Below are 18,938 nucleotides of genomic sequence, written 5' to 3' on the forward strand. Positions count from 1 at the left end.
GCAGCGGGCAGCACTGGAGTTCCAGCACTGTGAAGCTGCTGTGCACCTCTTTATCCTTCTGATCCACTGCGGCAGGGTGATGGCGGCGTTTGGGGGAGTGCCCGAAAGGATTGGGTTTTCTCAGCCCCGATCTCGGGTTGGGGTACAGACAATGTGGTCTGTGGCAGATTCTGTTGGGCACCTTCTGCCTCCTCCGAAGAGGGAGTAGGGATTTTGAGCTGGGCGCGCAGCTGCTATCCGCCTGCGGCGGGAGCTCAGTTGTGCTGGTGGCAGGTACCTGCCATGGTTGGAGAGACCTTCCAGGGAAAGACTAGGTGACCCATGACCAGTCTGGCAACTTTCCTTCCCCGTGGTTTTTTTTTTTTTTTTTTTTTGACTGGGACTCGCAGCCTTAGGCCCCCTGTGCCCACCAATCAGCCTGGGAAATTAATCGTGATAAGCAGGTTTGCGGCACCAGCCAGGAGACCCAAAACCCGCGTTGCCGGGTTCTCTAACGGGTTCTGGCTGGGTAGCCGAGAGTGGACCCGACCGCTTCCCACGCCGTGGGAGCCTCCCCTCACCTGGGAAACATGGTCGACCACTGTTGTTTTATGGCCCAGAGTTCAGTCTCCTGGTTGCTGCACAGAGTGTGTTGTTCCGCTTCTCAGACACGGTGTTCTCCAGGTGCCACCATCTTGGCCCCTCTCGAAAATAACTTTTTCACACAGTATATTCTTATCATGTTTCCCTTTCCCCATTCCCTCTCTGATTCTCCCCACTTGCCCGTCCATTCTACTCCACACCTTCTTTCTCTGTCTCTCTTTGGAAAATAGGCAATAAAAACCAACCATAGTAAAACTCAAAATCCACACACACACACACACACACACACACACACACACACACACACCACATTCAGAATTTCACCTATAGCTAAAGATTTAACATAGCTACAATTTTTTTTCTAAATATTTGCAGGTTCTGGAGCACAAATCATAGCTATATAGGCTTGGCCATTATAAACACTTGCTAAGACAGCTGATTTTAAGAATTCCTGTAACAAATATAACAAAACCAAAAATCACACTTACAGTGTGAGAGGAGTATTAATTATCTTGGTAGTGGTGACCATTGTTTAATTTGTACATGATTTAAAGCATCAAATTGTGCAGATTAAATACATACACATTATATTTTTTCAATAATCTCTTGTTAAGGGTCAGAAATATAAATCAAATTAGCTGAACCATACACTTAGTATCCTTTCACGGTAAATTCAAGGATGGTTTTTGTATATGATTTGAGGTAGGAAATATATTTGAATCATGAGAAGCTCCTGTCCTGTTCCTTCTCTTCTACTGCCTCTGGTGTCTATCATGTTTTTCTTTCTGATTGAGAATTAAGCATATTTCCTAGGGTCCTTCTTGTTGTTTAGCTTCTTTAAGTCTGTAGATTTTATTATGTTTATCCTGTATTATGTTATAATATTCACTTATAAGTGAGTATATACCATGCATAAAACTGTATAGAATCTTCTGAAAGTACTTTTTCTTCCCCTTACTATGGGAAACCAATTGAACCAATTGGTTTCTGAGCTACCACGAACTTCGTCTGAGCAAAGGTTCTAGGTCATATCCATACATGGTCCTTGGTTGGAGAAACCGTTTCAGAAAAAAACCCTGTGCCCAGATATATTTGGTCCTTGTGGAGCTCCTATATTTTCCATGTCATACTAACTCCCCTTCTGCCAAAGGTTTGGTTATGAGTCTTAGTATCTGTTTTGAAACGCTGCTAGGTAGAGTCTTTCAGATGCCTTCTGCGGTAGACTCCTGTCATATGTCCAATGCATATCCCATTTGTCTTTCTAAGTGAGGATTGATCATCTTACCCTGTGTCCCCTTTTTTATTTGTCTTCTTTAGGTGTATAGACTTCATTAGTAAGGGGAACACAGACTATTTCTGACAGGAACTCAATGGCAGGCTCTTTGACCTCCCCACCCCCAAAAGGAGCAGTCCTGCTAGGCCACAGAGGAGGACTTTGCAGCCAGTCCTGAAGATACCTGATAAAACAGGGTCATAAGAAAGGGGAGGAAGTCCTCCCCAATCCCTGGACTTGGAAAGGGGCAGGGAGGAGATGAGGGAGAGAGGGTGGGATTGGGAGGGAATAAGGGAGCAGGATACAGCTGGGATACAGAGTTAATAAAATGTAAATAATAATAATAATAATAATAATAATAATAATAATAATAATAATAAAAATCAGAAAGAAAGTACTTTCTTGTAGAGAGCATAATAGCATCAAAACATAAAGAAAGTAGTCTTGTCCCAAATTCTGAAACCTTAGTTCATCTTCCAGAAGAGACTTACATATTAACTTAAAGAAGTTCCATACTGTGTTTGGAAAGAAGTTATGTTGGCAACAAATGTTTTGTCCTATCAGTGTGACTTTGGAAATACTTTAACTACCTTAAGGTTCTGGTACTTGAATTTTAAAGGCAGAAAAGACATCAAATAGGTAATTCATCTACATTGCATCCCTAGGAGATAGCTCATACCTATAATTAAATGTTTAGATGCTGTTTGGTCTTTATAATAAACTAAACACAGTACTAAATCTATAAATTCTTAGTAGTCATGATTACTTTTCTCCAGATTCCACAGTGAGTTCTCCATCAACTTTAGTTAGTGTTTAACAATTGAATTTACTGGAGTAATATGCTTTTTTTTTTTTCCTCTCCTCGTTATAGTACTGGCCATTTGAAAAAAAAATACTCAATATTTAATCATCTCCAGTCTCCTAGTAGATTCCAGACTAATTGAAACCACTCATTAACAAAGTACTGTTGTCACTTTCTTCCAGACAGCTTCAATTTTTTCACTCATCAATGTCTACATTTTCTTAAGAAATTTATGGAAATCTCAGAAAAGACTACTGTAACAGCATGAATAGCATTGGTGTAAATAAAGACATGTGCAATGAGAGAAAAGACAAAGTGGGAGCAGGGATTGTCACAACTTATTTTGTCTCTGACAGTAAGAATCCATGAAGCAAGTATTTTTTTCCCTGACACTAAGAATTTAAGAAGCAAGTACGAATTTTGTGGTTTCTTAGAACATTTAGATGTGTATACAAAAAGCTTGGATAATAGGCCCTTCATTATATCATGTTCATGATTTATGTATTTTGTTTCCATTTTATAAATAAAATATTTCATTAAAATATAAAGGAAAACATTTAGTTAACATTGTTGTTAACTTGCATCTATGGAAATCATTAGATCTTGCCACCTGTATCTCAAATAAGCAGCATTGTCTCAAATATATTTCAGGGAGAAGTAAATTAAAAAAAATATAAAATATATTTCTCATCTATTCTCACAATCATTTGCATTTCATAATTAATGTTGAAGTTACTTAGATTGGTCTTTGGAATTTTAATTAGGTCTAAAGAAAGATAAGGGCTGCACATAAATTCACTTCCTGCTCTGTATGAATTAAATCTCAGAAATACAAAACCAAAAAAAGAGAGAATTAAATAACAAAAAATGCATTTGCATAAAATGATTAAATTATGCAGAGTGTTAGAGTTTTATGGTACTTTCCTACTAGAGAATGAACAGAAGAACCCTTGTATAAATTACATACGGCCTCTGAGTTATGATAACAATTCAGTTTACCTACAACTGATAGATTATCAATAAGCTTTGAAAATAAATTAGTACATTAAAATTATCTTTATTCTTATTGATAAATTATGAAGCTATTATTTGTATATACTCACTTATAAGTGGGTATTAGCCTTATATACTAAAATCTGTAGTCGTAAAGATGTTAAACAACAAGGAGGACCATAAGGAAGAGGCTGAAACATTACTTTCTTCATGAATATTTTACAATTTTCAAGTGTAATCTCTGCTGTGTATGTATTTACAATATTTGCCTTTTTTTTCCTCATATCTTTAGATGTATACTCAGTTGGAACATGAAGTTTAATCATAAAGTGTTTCACAAAGTGTTTTTTTAATTTTTTTTCTTTTTTTATTAATTGCACTTTATTCACTTTGTATCCCCCCATAAGTCCCTCTCACCTCCCCTCCTGATCCCACCCTCCCTTCCCCTTCTTCACACATGTCCCTCCCCAAGTCCACTGATAGGGGAGGTCCTCCTCTCCTTCCTTCTGATCATAGTCTATCAGATCTCATCAGGAGTGGCTGCATTGTCATCTTCTGTGGCCTGGTAAGGCTGCTCCCCCCTCAGGGGTAGGTGATCAAAGAGCAGGCCAATCAGATTATGTCAGAGGCAGTCTCTCTTTCCAGTACTATGAAACTCACTTGGACACTAAACTGCCATGTGCTACATCTGTGCAGGGGTTCTAGGTTATCTCTATGCCTGGTCCTTGCTTGGAGCATGAGTCTCTGGGAAGACTCCTGTGTTCAAATTTTCTGGTTCTGTTGCTCTCCTTGTGGAGTTCCTGTCCTCTCCAGATCTTATTATTTCCCACTTCTTACATAAGATTCCATGCACTCTGCCCAACAGTTGGCCATAAGTGTCAGCGTCTGCTTTGATAGTCTGCAGGGCAGAGCCTTTCAGAGGTCCTCTGTGGCAGGTTACTAGCACAAAGTGATTTTTAATCATTATTGATTTTCATTGTCATATCTTCTCAATAACCATGGCATTTTAAAATAATTTTTTTTATTTATTACAATTTATTCACTTCGTATTCCAGCTGTAGCCCCCACCCTTGTCCCCTCCCAATCCTGCCCTCCCTCATCTCCTCCGATGTCCCTTTCCCAAGTCCATTGATAGGGGAGGTCCTCCTCTCCTTCCATCTGACACTAGCCTATCAGGTCTCATCAGGACTGTCTTTCATAGTCTTCCTCTGTGGCCTGGTAAGGCTGAATGCCCTTTCCTCTCAGGGGGAGGTGATCAAAGAGACAGCCACTGAGTTCATGTCAGAGACAGCCCCTGTTCCCCTTACTAGGATGCCCATTTGGAGACTGAGTTGCCATGGGTTACATCTTTGCAGGAGTCCTACATTAGCTCCATGAATTGTCCTTGGTTGGAGTATTAGTCTTAGAAAAGACCCCTATGCCCAGATATTTTGGTTCTGTTGTTCCCCTTGTGGAGCTCCTATCCCTTCCAGGTCTTTCTATCTCTTCCTTCTTTCATAAGATTTCCTGCACTCTGCCCAAAGTTTGGCTATGAGTCTCAGGATCCGTTTTAATACCACCGAATTTTAAAGTTTGGCTTTCAGAACATAGTTTGCAGTTTCTCACTGGAGAAGCTGGATTCTATTTGACCTTTTGAAAAGTGTTCATTTAAAATATTTATTGTATTTACTTTTTTATGGTGGAAAACTATATGTTTAGAATTAACTAACTGGACTCAGTTTGGGATGATCCCAATCTTGTTGGCAACACCCAGAGCATCATAATCAGGAGCCAACGGAACACATGCCTTCTTCTCTCTGTCAGGTCTTATCAGAGTATTAGCTTTGGCCACATCAATGTCATAGAGTTTCTTCTATGGCCTGTTTGATCTGGAGCTTGTTAGCCTGGACATCCACAATGAACACAAATGTGTTGTCCTCTATTGTCCTCATAGCTGACTTGGCGGTCAGGGGGCATTTGATGATGGAATATTGGTCAAGCTTGTTTCTCCAGGGTGCACTCTTAATAAGGGTATTTGGGCTGCCTCCAGAGCCTCAGGATCTTGGGCAGCTGGAAGGTGGGTGAAGTGAGAATCTTCTTTTTGTGGCTGTGGAGGCCTTTCTTAGCTGCCTTCTTAGCTTCCAAGGCCTTTGTTTTGGCCTCGGCTTTGAGAGGGGCAGAAGCTTCCTTCTTTGCTTTCAGTACCATCTTGGTGAAAAGGCTTATTGTGTTTTCTAATGACTTTTCTTATTGATTTATTTGATCGGTACACAATATGTACAAAAATACACATATGTGTACACACATAGATTAGAAAATTCTCTATTAATTATGTTTGGTGTGCACATGATTTTCTCCCTGTGTGCAGCTTGTTAGTCTGTATTTTTAGCCACTTAGTGCTACCGGTTGGGAACATAAATGGCTAATATTCATTGCATTCTAGTGAAGAATTTCTTACCTATTTTATCACAAAGACCCTTTCCTGTGGTATATTCCAGATCTTCTTTGTTATTTTGCCTTTTATACTTTATCTTCACAATTTACCTGGAATTGATTTTTGAGTATGAGGTGAGATAGATGTCAAGTTCCATTTTATTGAGTGTGGATATTAAGCTGTCCTTGAATTATTTGCTGAGATAGTCCTTTCCCACTGCATGGAGTGCTAACTTTTTTTCAAAGTAGTTGTCTGTACTTGCAAGCATCTGTCTTGTAGTTTTATGCATGTGTTTTTCCTTGTGCCAACACCAAACTGCACACTGTCTTAATGGTTACATATTTTAACTCCTGACTTCCCATAGAGCACAGTTTCTTGTTTTCTTTTTCTTCAGTAGTATTTTGTCTATTGTTAGTTTTTTGCGTATACTTTATTAGTCTGGAAACACACACACACAAATATAAGTACAAACACAGAATTAACGATTTCAAATTTTATTTTTATTTGAATTTTATTCAATTTCTAGAGTCATTCGTGAAAATATCAGTACTTTGAATATTTGAATCTACGTGCTAATGAATATATTATATAGCTCAAATATTGTGGCTTTAATGCCATTCATGAAAATATTGTACTTTTGTAGAGAAATCTTGCATTTTTTTGAGCTTTATTCTTAGTTTTAGATTGTGTTTCATGCTCGTGTATTTTCCAAGCTTTTAAAAACTAATATTGATTTTTAAAATTTGTAGATCCAGCACCCTTGTAAATCATTGCAGAATTACTTTCTGTGGGGTCAGCAGGCCTCACTGTGCATCTAAACTTGGCAATGTGCACATTTCGTTATCACCCTGTGACAATCTGTGTGGTTTGCTTGTCAGGATCAGAAACAGATTATGGTTAATTATTGGAAGGGCTAATTTACAAGAAGAATGTAGGATAGTTCAGAAACTGCTGAATTCCTAGGCCCTCCAATATAAAAACAAGTAGAAATAATAACATTCCCCAAACACTTAGTTTCATGAACTAAAATTTGGTGGCCTTTTGCCTCTGTGATGAATACCTGCTCTTCTTTCTCATCACTATTCCTTGAGACCAACAGAGCCAAAAAATCCTAGGACCAGGGGGGCCTGCAGAGACAGGTACTGCAACCAAGGACCATGCATGGAGAGGACCTAGAGCCAATGTTCAGATGAAGTCCATAGGTTTTCCAGTTTCCATGTGGGTTCCCTTATCAGAGGGTCAGGAGCTGTCTCTGACATGAACTCAGTGGTTGGCTCTTTGATCACCTTCCCCTGGGAGCTGCAGTCCTGTCAGGCTACACAGGAAGATGATGCCTTGATGAGACCTGATAGGATAGAGTCAGATGAAAGGGGAGGAGGACCTCCTCTATCAGTGGACTAGGGAAGGGGATTGGTGGGTGTGACTGGGAGGAGACAGCGGAGGGGGATACAGAGTGAATAAATTGTAATTAATTAATTAAAATATTTCTCTAAAAAAAAAGAGAGAAATATCTACAACAGAAAACTTTGAACTCAGCAGGCATCTTTTTTAATTTTATTTTTGAGTGTTTTTAGGTTAAAAAGAACAATTTGGTTGTTGGGTTTCCATTAAGAAAGAGCAGTCATTAAATTTTTCTACCTTGTAGATGTTTGTAAATTCTATTTAGGTGGTTGAAGAGGAGTGGAGATCCTTCTGTAAGGCATTATACTAGGGAGGGGTATGCCCACTCTTGCTGGGTAAGCATACTGGGAGGGCATCTTATAACCTTAAAGGGGGTGTAGAACCTCATAGACTAGTGCATTCAGTGAAAGGATGATCTTTTAGCCACAAATGCCATCTTAGAGCTTGGGAAAAGCAATAGAGATGACTACCAGAGTTCCAGGGTAAAATGGGACACACAGTGTATGCTTCATTGAGAACATCTTGCTAATGCATTACGTGGGTCCTATAGATATGATATATGTTTGATATATATATATATGATAACAATTTGATTTTTCTTTCTTTATTATTAAAATAGACTTATGCTTCATATCCTCCTTTTTGCATAATTTTAATTCACTTACTTCTTTATTATTGACTTTTGGAGCTTTCAATATTGGTGCTCGTATGCACTCACTGTTTTCTAGGATGAAAATGAAGTTTTTATTTATTTTAAATGTTTTCATTGTGTTGTCACACAGGTATTCATATCTTGATCATATTCACTACTCGCTTCTCCTAAAACTCCTTCAGGATAACCTCCCATCATACCTCTTTTCCAATTTCACATCTTCTATTTTTAACCCAACTCACTGGCTCTAATTAGTGCTCCCAGCGCATGAATGACCTCTCTGACTAACACCTCACAGGGAAGTTCTCCAAATATGGTACTGAGGTTCTCACTTGACAGCCCGTGAATTCTGGAAGCAGCATTTGGTATCCACAAAGGGATTACTTTAATTTTTAGTTACATTTATTTATTTATTTATAAAGTGGTACTATACAAATATACTACTCTTTTAATTTCTGTTTGTATGTGGTGTTTGGAACAAACATTCCTACCCCTAATTGGAAAAGATTTTTCCATATTTCTACTGCTGAAAACAATTATAATTAATTAGTTACTACCTTAGAAAATAATTGAACGTGGTAAGTACTAACATGCATTATAAAGCACTTAGTCTGTGCTAAGTGAAATCCTCATATTAATAGTTACAGATTTATTTATTTTGAAATCATCTACTATGCTATAGAAGCATGCAAAGGCCCAGATGATGCTTACTGCAGGGCCTTGAGCAAAGAAGCAAAGGCATTGGTGTCCTTGAGCCTTTTGATACACTGTAACTCATTATTAAATCAAGTAGATTTGTGCAGGAACGTTGAGGGATGATCTTTCAATGTCTTTCATTTCTTGAGCTCTGCCACATGCTGTATTGTGGGGAATGGGCTAGACCTTTAACAGCTTCTTCCATTTATATGAAATACAAAGATATGTTGTGGAGTAACTTAAAGAAAAAAAGAATGAATGAAGGAACGAAAGAAGGAAGGAGGCAAAGAAAGCCCTAAAGCAGTAGGTCAAACAGGCAGAACAGACATCGTATAATTCAGGATTAAGATGACTTTATTGATAAAATTCAACAAAGTCAAAGAATTCTCAGGAATTTTTTTATCTTGAGGGTAGTAATTCTCTCAGAAACATCAAACTTCAGTAGCTTTCCCATGCAGAAACAATGGGCTCAATGCAAAAGAAATTAGGTTAAAATTCCATTCAAAATAGGCATAGAAGTAGACCTCAATATCAACTTAGCCAAAGGCATTAGACATCTTTATATGAAAACTAAAAAGCACGGAAGGATAACACTGCGGAAGACAACAGACAGGGGAATGATTTCCTCATTAAATGTTGTGAAAATGGCTGTTATACCAAAAGTGGCCTGCAAAATTCTCTATAATACATATTCAAATTTTAAATGACATTCTTAGTAGAAGAGTTTAAAAAAGTTTTGGGAAGCCAAACCTTGAAAATAAATACCAAACTATTCTAAGTAAAAGGAGAAATTACGCTGGTGCCACAATACCTGACTTCAAGCATATTACACTGATGTTATCAGAACAATGCTACACTGGCACAAAAGCACACACATGCTGGAATAGAAGATGGAGAAGGCCACAGTGTCATGGCCTTCTTATTGTTGATAATAGTGCCAAAAGTATTTGGAAAATGATAGCATCTTTAACAAGTGTTGCTGGGAACCCTGGATATTCACAGGTAGAAGAATGAAAGATCATCCCTATCTGTCATCTTATATAAAGACCAGCTTCATATAGATCAAAGACCTTATATTCCTAATGCCTGGAAATTTGAAGTTTTTAGAGGGATTTTCAAAAAAAACCTCAAAAGAGGCAATGATTTTCTGAAGAGGAACTCAGTAGGCAAATAAACAAATTCAGAAATTGATAAATAGGATTGCCTGACATGAAAAAGCTTCTGAACAAACATGGCAATCAAAGGAGCTGAGAGATGGACTACTGTATGAGATAAAATACCTGGTAACTATTCATTCAACTATATCTAGACCATTTAAATACCTCAGGAAGTTAAACACCAAAGGAGCAAACAACCCAGTGATTAGGCATCCACTGTTGGTGTGCATATACATTTCCATGATGGAAATTAGTAAGAAAGCTTCTCCACCAATTAGAAATAGAACCATTAGATGAACAGATACACTTTGAGAAAATAAATACAACTGCTCAATAACTTCATGAACAAATCTTTAGACATTAAGAAAATGCATATCAGGACTACAATGAGAGCTCCCCTTATTTCTGAAAGAATGACAAATCACAGGAACTACAGCAGATGAGGGCTGGTGTGAAGGATCCCATTTATACATGGCTGGTAGGAATGGGAATTAGTCCAGAAACTATAGAAATAAGTATGAAGTATTCTGAACAACTTAGAAGGATAGGTACATATGCATACTCCAAAGAATAAAAGTTAGCTCGTTATAGACATACCTCGCATGGTTAATTTTGACATTTATAATATATAGCTTTCATACATTAACTTTTATTGAAATGCATTTTATGCTGCTAATTAGACAGGGCTCCTACTTGACATTTTAAGAAATGCTTACTCTCAAATCATTAGAAGAGCCATATCATTTCAAGAGGGGAATATCCTGACCCTGTTAAGTCCTTTCTCAGTGTTTTGTAGAAATTCCAACTCAGTTTCTCCTTTTATGTTAGATGCTTTAATAGCATTCAAGGTTACATAAGGAATACCAGTGCCAGCATTTCTATCTCCTCATAGTGTTTTTCCTTGCTCTATGAGAAAAAAAAAAAAAAAAAAGAATAAAAAGCCCCAGAACTTCTAATTAGGGAGTATTTGTGTGTTCACAGATCTTATCATGCCAGATACAATTTTATTTAACTTTCATGTTTTCCTTTATTTTGATAACACCAGATGACAGAATTTATTTTAAAGGAAAGTACAATGTATAAAAGAAATTTAATATTGAACTTAGCTTCCTTTATTGCTCTCCCTCTTATTCTCTTGAGATAGGTCTTTCACTTCACTTACAGAATCCAGAGATGTCCAGTTTTTATTCCCTTATCATCTCTCTTTCACTCCATTTTCTCCAGTAATAGACATGCCTATCTCCTAACATGGTATCTAAATTCAAGTCTTCATTCTCTTTCCTACTCTGCTATCTCTCCTTTCAGGACATCATTATTTAATGTATCTGTGTGTTGCCTGGATTATCCTAAATTGAGTAATGAAAACTTCAGTGGCTCATTAGTTCCAAGTTGATTGTTCCTATTTTGGTGGATTGATAATAATGGAGAAGTGAAGGCAAGATTATAGCAAAGGCTCCTTCCACCACCCACTTAGTAATCTGACTCCCAGAACTGCAGCAGCATTACATTCATTGTTCCCAACATCTTCCTTATTTGTAAAGCTCTACTGTATTTGACTTAGCTCATCTTTAAAGGGTGGAGAAGAATTATCATACAGCAGAGGTTGAGACAAAGTTCAACTAAAGCATTAAGTTCTTTTAAATTTTTGTTTAAAGGGATTTGGATTTTAAAATTTGTGTTTCTTTGAAATTAATACCTTTAGAATTGAGTTGAGTATATACCACTTTATGGGTGAAGATATTGTACAATATTATTATATTACTGTGTGATTTATTAGCATGAAAGTTTTTAAAAATAGTATTTGAAACACAGAACTAACTAACTTTTATGGCAATTTTATGTTATCGGATAATTATTTTTCTCATGTGGCTTAAGCATAGCCCCATAAGTTACACAAAGAGTAAAATATCTCACATAATAATGGAATATGGATTATAAGAATTGTAGTAGCTTGTTCATTTCATTTCCCACTATCCCCAGAGCACTTGACAGGGGGTAGGGAAAGTGAAGATGAATGACTCTTTTAAACAAGCTTACAGATAGATTTATTCATTCTTATGCAGCTGTCAGTTTACGATACTTAGTGTTTCTTTGTATTTTTATTTTTCTATAAAACAAGAAGTGAAAAAATAGATCTCACAGCTCCTTATTTCAAAGCAAACCTTTAGAATTATTAGAAGCTCACACATTTTTTTTGGCAAAGCAGATTAATAATAAAGTTGAAAAAAATGAAGCACACTAAACAATCAAAAAACTCTTGTTGAAAGCATATACCCTTAAGCTGCAATCAAATTCTGAAATTTATAAAATTGTAGGTTAGAGACTGAAATAGAAAGATGTTTATTATTTACATATACTTATGAAACCGGGATGAGAAGATATTACAATAGTGCATGGATATTTAAGATTAATAATGTGTACACCATTATGCATAAAATCATATTAGATATTGATTGCAAATGACTGATTTGATGATACTTTTGCTGTAAATGTACTGATTATTTTGTATAGGTTAATGAATTTTCTTAAATGATATTATTACTTTTCAATAACTTTGTTCCTTTACTAATAAGTTTAAGTAACTACATTGTATCATATGTGAGAGAAAGTTGGATTGATCAGGTTAGTAGCTGGACACAGATATTATCAAATGGAGATATATGGCAATCTGTATGTCAGCTGAATGTGCTTATTCCCTTCATATGCAGACCAAGTGCTTTTCAAAGACATATTTAATAGCAATTTATTCTATCTATCTAAACACTTCACCTCAGCAAAAAAAAAAAAAGAATCTTATAAATGTTTCTGTCACATGGAATTTAACTCAGATATATGGTGACAATTTCTTAGTGGAAATGATACTGCAAAATTTGTATAAGAATTTAATCTCATTAAAATTACCAATAATAACAAGAAATATTTATTAATTGTGTGTAAAGTTATGCTGATCAAATTAGTAAATTCAAGATCACAAAAAACCAACTGCATGAGTAGTTAAGAAAGACCCAAAACACTGTACTTTGAGACTAACGGTCTACATTCATTTCATTCACTCCCTAGAGGGCAAACTGCTGCATGGCTCCGAGATCCCTATTTCTTAAGATTCTGTTATTATGAAAAAGCGCAGTCAAATGTGATGCTTTGTGTTTTAAGATTTATTTATTTATTTTACATATATGAGTGCTCTGTGCATGTACTTCTGCATGCCAGAAGTGGGCATCAGATCCCATGGTAGATGGTTTTCAGCAACCGTGAGGTTGCTGGGAATTGAACTCAGGACCTCTGGAAGCAGACAGCAGTCTTAACCACCGAGCCATAATTCCAGCCGTCGAATTCTGTGTTTTAAGGAACAACAGAAACAAAAGCAGTAACCTACAATCTCAGTACACAGAAGGCTAAGGCAGGGGAACATGAGGTTAAGTAGAGTCTTAGCTAGAAAGTAAGGTTCTATCTCAAAACATAAGAACAACAAAACTAAAAATAAAAACAATGATGAGGAGAAAAAAAGTATCTCTCAGTAATAAGTATCATCAAAACTTTTAATAAGTTTGGAAGTAATGACTTATTGAATTACATGGGAAACTGGAAGGGACATTGCTGCATATTAATTGGTGTTAACCCATTACTTTCAGTTGGATCAAATGTCCCTAAGGCTTTGTCTTTGAAGCGTTAGTATTAGTAGCATGTTATGTAGCAAAGTTCTGGGATCACTAAAGCTGTCCTCTCCCTAATTCTTGAGTTGTTACTCATTTTCCCACAATACCACATTTTCAATAGGAATAACACCTCTTAGTTATTAATCCCATTTGTAAGGAACAGATATCTGCTGCACTATTCTTATTATTTGCAAAGACTTTTATAAATGTTTTCAGAATGTTTATCACTTGTGATTTTTACCACATATAAATATAATGCAGAAGGGCATTACAAGTAAAGCATAGTGTTTACAACATTTAAAAATGTAATTGCTAATTTATTTTTATTTGTATAATTTCTAGAAAATAAAAACCTACCTTAAGTGATATAAGGTATATATGTGACTTATGTGAATTAGGTAGAAACGTTTTACAAATTAGTCAATGAAACTTTTCTAGGTAATGAAATAAACCAGTGAAATCCGTATCTTTATGTTGGTGCCATATAATGGAAGGCAGTTCTTAATAAAGTGTAAACAGTTACTCTTATAAATGCAAATTTACAATCCAAATATAGGCAATAAGAAAACTTGAACAAACTAATATGATGGCTTAAGTCACTAACTTAGAGTTTGAAAAGCCCAGATGGAAAGATTTGCTGTGAGTTTGAACTCATTGTGATTACATGGCAAGATCTTCTTTCAAAAATTATAAAACATGGAAGCCAGAGTAATTCCACTATTGCCAAAGAATGTAGAATGTTATCAGCCATTTATTGATTGTAGCTCTTTATGTACTGGTGAGGCCTTTCCCCATCCATGTTGGCATGCCAACCTGTGTCATTGTTCGGGTCTTGTGTAGGCGATCACTTTGTTGAGATATCATGGCTGTAGCTTCCCCGTGATGTATAGAAGACACAGTCTTGCAGGAGATGACTAGGTCTTCTGGATCATACAGTCTTTCCATGCCCCATTTTATGATATTCATGGAAATGGTCACCTCTCAGTCAGTCAGTTGTTCCCTGCATTTTGATAGGTTGTGGCTTTTTGTAATGGTATCTGCTTCTGCAGCAAAGAGAAGAAAAGCATATTTATACAGTGGGTAAAAATCAATGCAGAGGTGCACACTTGGTCAAAGTTCTGGGCACAAGAGATGTGGTGTTAAGCCCTAAATGGAGTATCTGGGAAGAAGAGGCAGAAACGTGTGCGTGAGCTGGAGACTGGGAAGGCATGTTGGCAGTGCTGTCTTCTGCACATGATGTACCTTTTACTATCAATCTGAGGACACTTGTGGTTATTTTCCCAAAGCCTGAAGATGAACAAGGCAGCCAAAATCCCAAATTAATCACGTAGGTGATCTTCTGGCCTTCTTACATACCAAGGAGCTATTAACAGTGGGTAATGCTGGGGAGGGGGGATAATCACTCCTTATTGACTATGCGGGCACTGGTTGCTTTCCTATGCTCCTAATGGCACCATATCCATGCATGCAAGCTGCTCTTACTACATGTAGTGGGTTATTAAAAAACAAAACAAAAACATGAATCTTAGAGAATGGTAAGTTGGGGGAAATATACAAGGAGCTGGAGGGGAGGAGGTTTAGGTATATCTTATTTCATTTTATACATGTGACATTTTAAAACAATTTGCAGTGCATGGTGGTGCATGCCTTTAATCCCAGAACTCAGGAGTCAGGAGACAGGCAGATCTCTATGAGTTCGAGGACAGCCTGGTTTACAATGGGAGTCCAGGACAGCTAAGTCTACTCAAAGAGAGCCTGTCTTGAAAAACCAAAAATTTAATTTAATTAATTAATAAGTTAAAGAAAAACAGTAAAAAAATCTGTCTGGACAAGAATCTGTCTTAAAAAAAAAAAAGATTGCCCTACACATTTCTGTACTGCAAGAAGAGAACACAGTGTGATGCTAAACTATTTCACATAATTTATACCTTTTGTATATTTTGATTGCCACTTGAAGATACAGATATATGATAGCTAGAAGGTAATGGATGATAAATAGAATATACTAGACAAATATAGAACTAAAATTATTGTGAATACTTTTCAATTTGTTTTAGGTATTTCAAATTTTTTTTCTAAATTCCCATCATTTGCAAAATCTCATGCCTCTCTAGCCTTTTATTATCTCTCCTATACCACTCAGAACTAAATATTGTTCTAAAATAACATGGTTTACTTTTTTTCTCTGTTAGAAGGACCACACCTGACATTAGGCCTGTGCCTTACAGAAGGTGGTGCAGGCATAAGGAAATTCTAATTATGCTTTCTGGGATATTTGATGCTGTGCCTTGGGTATTGATAGTTTACACTAGCAATGCTTTCTGGGCTTTTACATTATTCAAATAATAACAAAATGTTATTTATGACATTATCCCTATTTTTCCAAAGATAAATAATGAGTGGGCTATCAGTTATGAAACTGATGGGTAAAGGGAGAGCTAGAGACATCCATGGTATTATCTTGAGAATATCATTTATTTATGCAGTGTAAAAGGATTCCATTTCTTGGCAGCCCAGATCTGTTCTAGGTGCTGAAGACAGGAAGCTGCTTATTGCTTTCTCAATGGAGTATTCCAAGAAAGAAGATTTTTAAAAAAGGTTCACCAATTTCAAGATCAATATCTACATTATTTTGCTAGTTAAAAGTATATGGGAAAAATAACAAGAGAAAAGATAAATGTGGAGACTTTTTTATTTAAAAAAGATCTCTCTTTGAACAGGGGTCAAATTGAATCTGAATTTACAATAAGAGGAAAGGAGCATTTAGTTTACTGGCAAACAGATAATGTGTCTAAGTGATTGAAAGGAAAGTTGGATAAACGTAGACATTTGGGGCTGGAAATGAAGAGAAGAGCAGTTATTGACATTTGTTCCTAGGCCTGAAACTCAATTATGACATTGAATCAATATTTGTTGAATAAATAATGTAAATGATGATATAGTCTTCCAGAATCATTATGATGGCATTTTACACCAGTGACATAGAAAAGTGATTATCAGCAATTGTCAAAATTACCTTTGGTGGAAGTATCATACATTAATTAAGAATCCTTATGTACTCACTCAATAATTTGATAGAGTTGTTAGCCTATGTAGCCATGGATAATGTTTTATAACTATTATTATTTACAGAATCTTCTATGACAGATGTTGTACAAGAAGCTCTAGTCCTTACACCTATGTATCAATCAATGCTTATACTGACTTTGAGTTCAGGGTTTGCTTATTTCTGAAAATAAAACATGGGCTAGGCAGATGGATCAGTGGTTAAGATCACATACTACTCTTATAAAGGACGACCCTATTTCAGTTCCCTGCACCCACATAATGACTCATAACCGCATGTAACTCCAGTATCCGACACCGTCTTCTGGCCCCCAGAGGTACTTGCACTCATAGGCACATACACACATATATGTACGATTAAAAAGAAAATCTTCTGAAAAAGAATAAAGCAAAATAAATGAGTACAGCGGTAAACAGGATACATATAGTTACTAAATATCATCCCTAATCAGTTTTTTTTTTTTAAGTTTTACATGAACATTTTTATGAGCTGTTCTGGAAAGGGATGTCATGTAAGACTCCTGGTAAAAGCTGGATCTTCTTTTTATTTTTTCTTCTTATTTATTCACTTTGCATCTTGGATATATAGCTGAGAATATATTAGAAAAATTTTCATGCAACATAATTTTGAATAACAGAGGAAAATTATAGGCATGAAGTACATTCATGAGGTACATTGAAGACATAGAAATTTATCTGGTTGGATGCATGCAGAGAAAAAAGAAAGAAAATTAATATACGTTAACTTCCTTTTGCTCCCAAAGCATTGTCTTTGTTAATATGTGCAGAACCTATATAAGCTATTATAATTTTGCTTTTGAGGAGTTTATGCTGATAAATATTATTTACTTAACAAAGAACAGAAGATGGCAGCCGAAAGGCTGCCTTTTTCTTACTCTGAGCTGTCTTTTCTACTGGATAAACCAAAAGTAAGCATTAGGTCAAGACTTCGGTAGGCAATAGACAATGACTTAAAATTTCATGCGTGCTTAATAAATAATAAGTCATTAATGTACAGTAGTGTTAATTAATTGTGGACATTTTTAGCTTTATGAGTAAATTCAGAGTTGTGCTTTGGATGATTGATCAAGTGAATTAATCTGGAACTAACTGGTATGGGGAAATTTGATAGAATACACCCAGCACCAGTTGAGTCTTGTCATGGGAGTGGAAGTCTTGCAATGATAGCAGCCATGGAGAGGCACTCAAATTTCCTTTCCAAAGTAATATTCTGGTCTGTTTTATGTTACCAAGTATGTGTTGTCAAACTTGTTGGTGTCAGAATCTACACTACCTTTTGCACCCAAGGTCATTTATCCGTAGATTCTTTCTACCAATTGAGGGAGCATTATAGGAATGCTAAGGTCTGCCTTGCTTCTATGGGAAGATGTTCTTGAACTGAGCATCCCGTTGGATTTTAGACAAGGCATTATTAGATCTTTATGGTGGTCTGCCTTGCTTCCCACTGAAATTCTACTTTCCTTTTCCCTCCTCCCCAACTTAGAGGATCTTCAGATCCTTATCACTGTGAAGGATTTCTCTACCATATATCTCTCCACTGAATTTCAGTGCTATTCCCCATAGCCTCTATCCCAAATCTCTTTCTAAAAGATTTGTTCCAAGATCATTAGATTGTGGAAATCATCATGAAAAGACATCCTGGGGCTGTTACTAGATTACAAAGAGTGGTGGGGATGAGAAAAAGAACAAAGTTTAGCATTATTTTTCCCCTATTATTATTTAGAAACACAAATTTTTAATGTACCATTTCAAAGACTTATATGAAAATGTACATTTAGAAAAAGAGAGAAAAGTAAAATCAGAGATGAGGATGGCTCAAGGGTGGAAAGAGAACTGTGCCAGCAGATGGAAGAGTTTCTGCAAGGAGGCAGAACACAGCACTGTAGGCTATGTTATGAGACTACGTCAAACGGGTGAACGCAGCAGGGAAGCCAGGGTTTCTGTGAGGTCGATCTATGAAATGTCACTTTGTTCTTATATATGAACATCAATGTTTGTAAGCAACATATACCGATAGGAGATAATAGTCTCTATGATGGATGAATTAAGAGTAAGGAAATGTTGTTTCACCTCTGATGTAATAGTGATAGCATTGTTTTGAAGAACAGCACAAACTACACTTCTTAAGACACAGTTACTCATCATTAGAGTGAATGTAATTTTCTACAAAAGTGTAAGTAAAGACATACAGGTATACACACTTCATATTGATCTAGCTTTAGTATT

General features: G+C 36.3%; 1 protein-coding gene and 1 pseudogene across 1 annotated transcript in view; one reads left to right on the forward strand and one right to left on the reverse strand.

Moving 5' to 3' along the window:
* Nucleotides 1-18,938, forward strand: part of Kctd8 (potassium channel tetramerization domain containing 8) — a 282,452-nt gene that overhangs the window by 85,961 nt on the left and 177,553 nt on the right. The gene's annotated exons all lie outside the window — the stretch shown is intronic.
* LOC129692687 (60S ribosomal protein L23a-like) lies at nucleotides 5,365-5,837 on the reverse strand (annotated as a pseudogene).

Source organism: Psammomys obesus, unplaced genomic scaffold (assembly GCF_907164565.1).
Source record: "Psammomys obesus unplaced genomic scaffold, mPsaObe1.curated_primary_1811, whole genome shotgun sequence".
Classification (NCBI taxonomy): domain Eukaryota; kingdom Metazoa; phylum Chordata; class Mammalia; order Rodentia; family Muridae; genus Psammomys; species Psammomys obesus.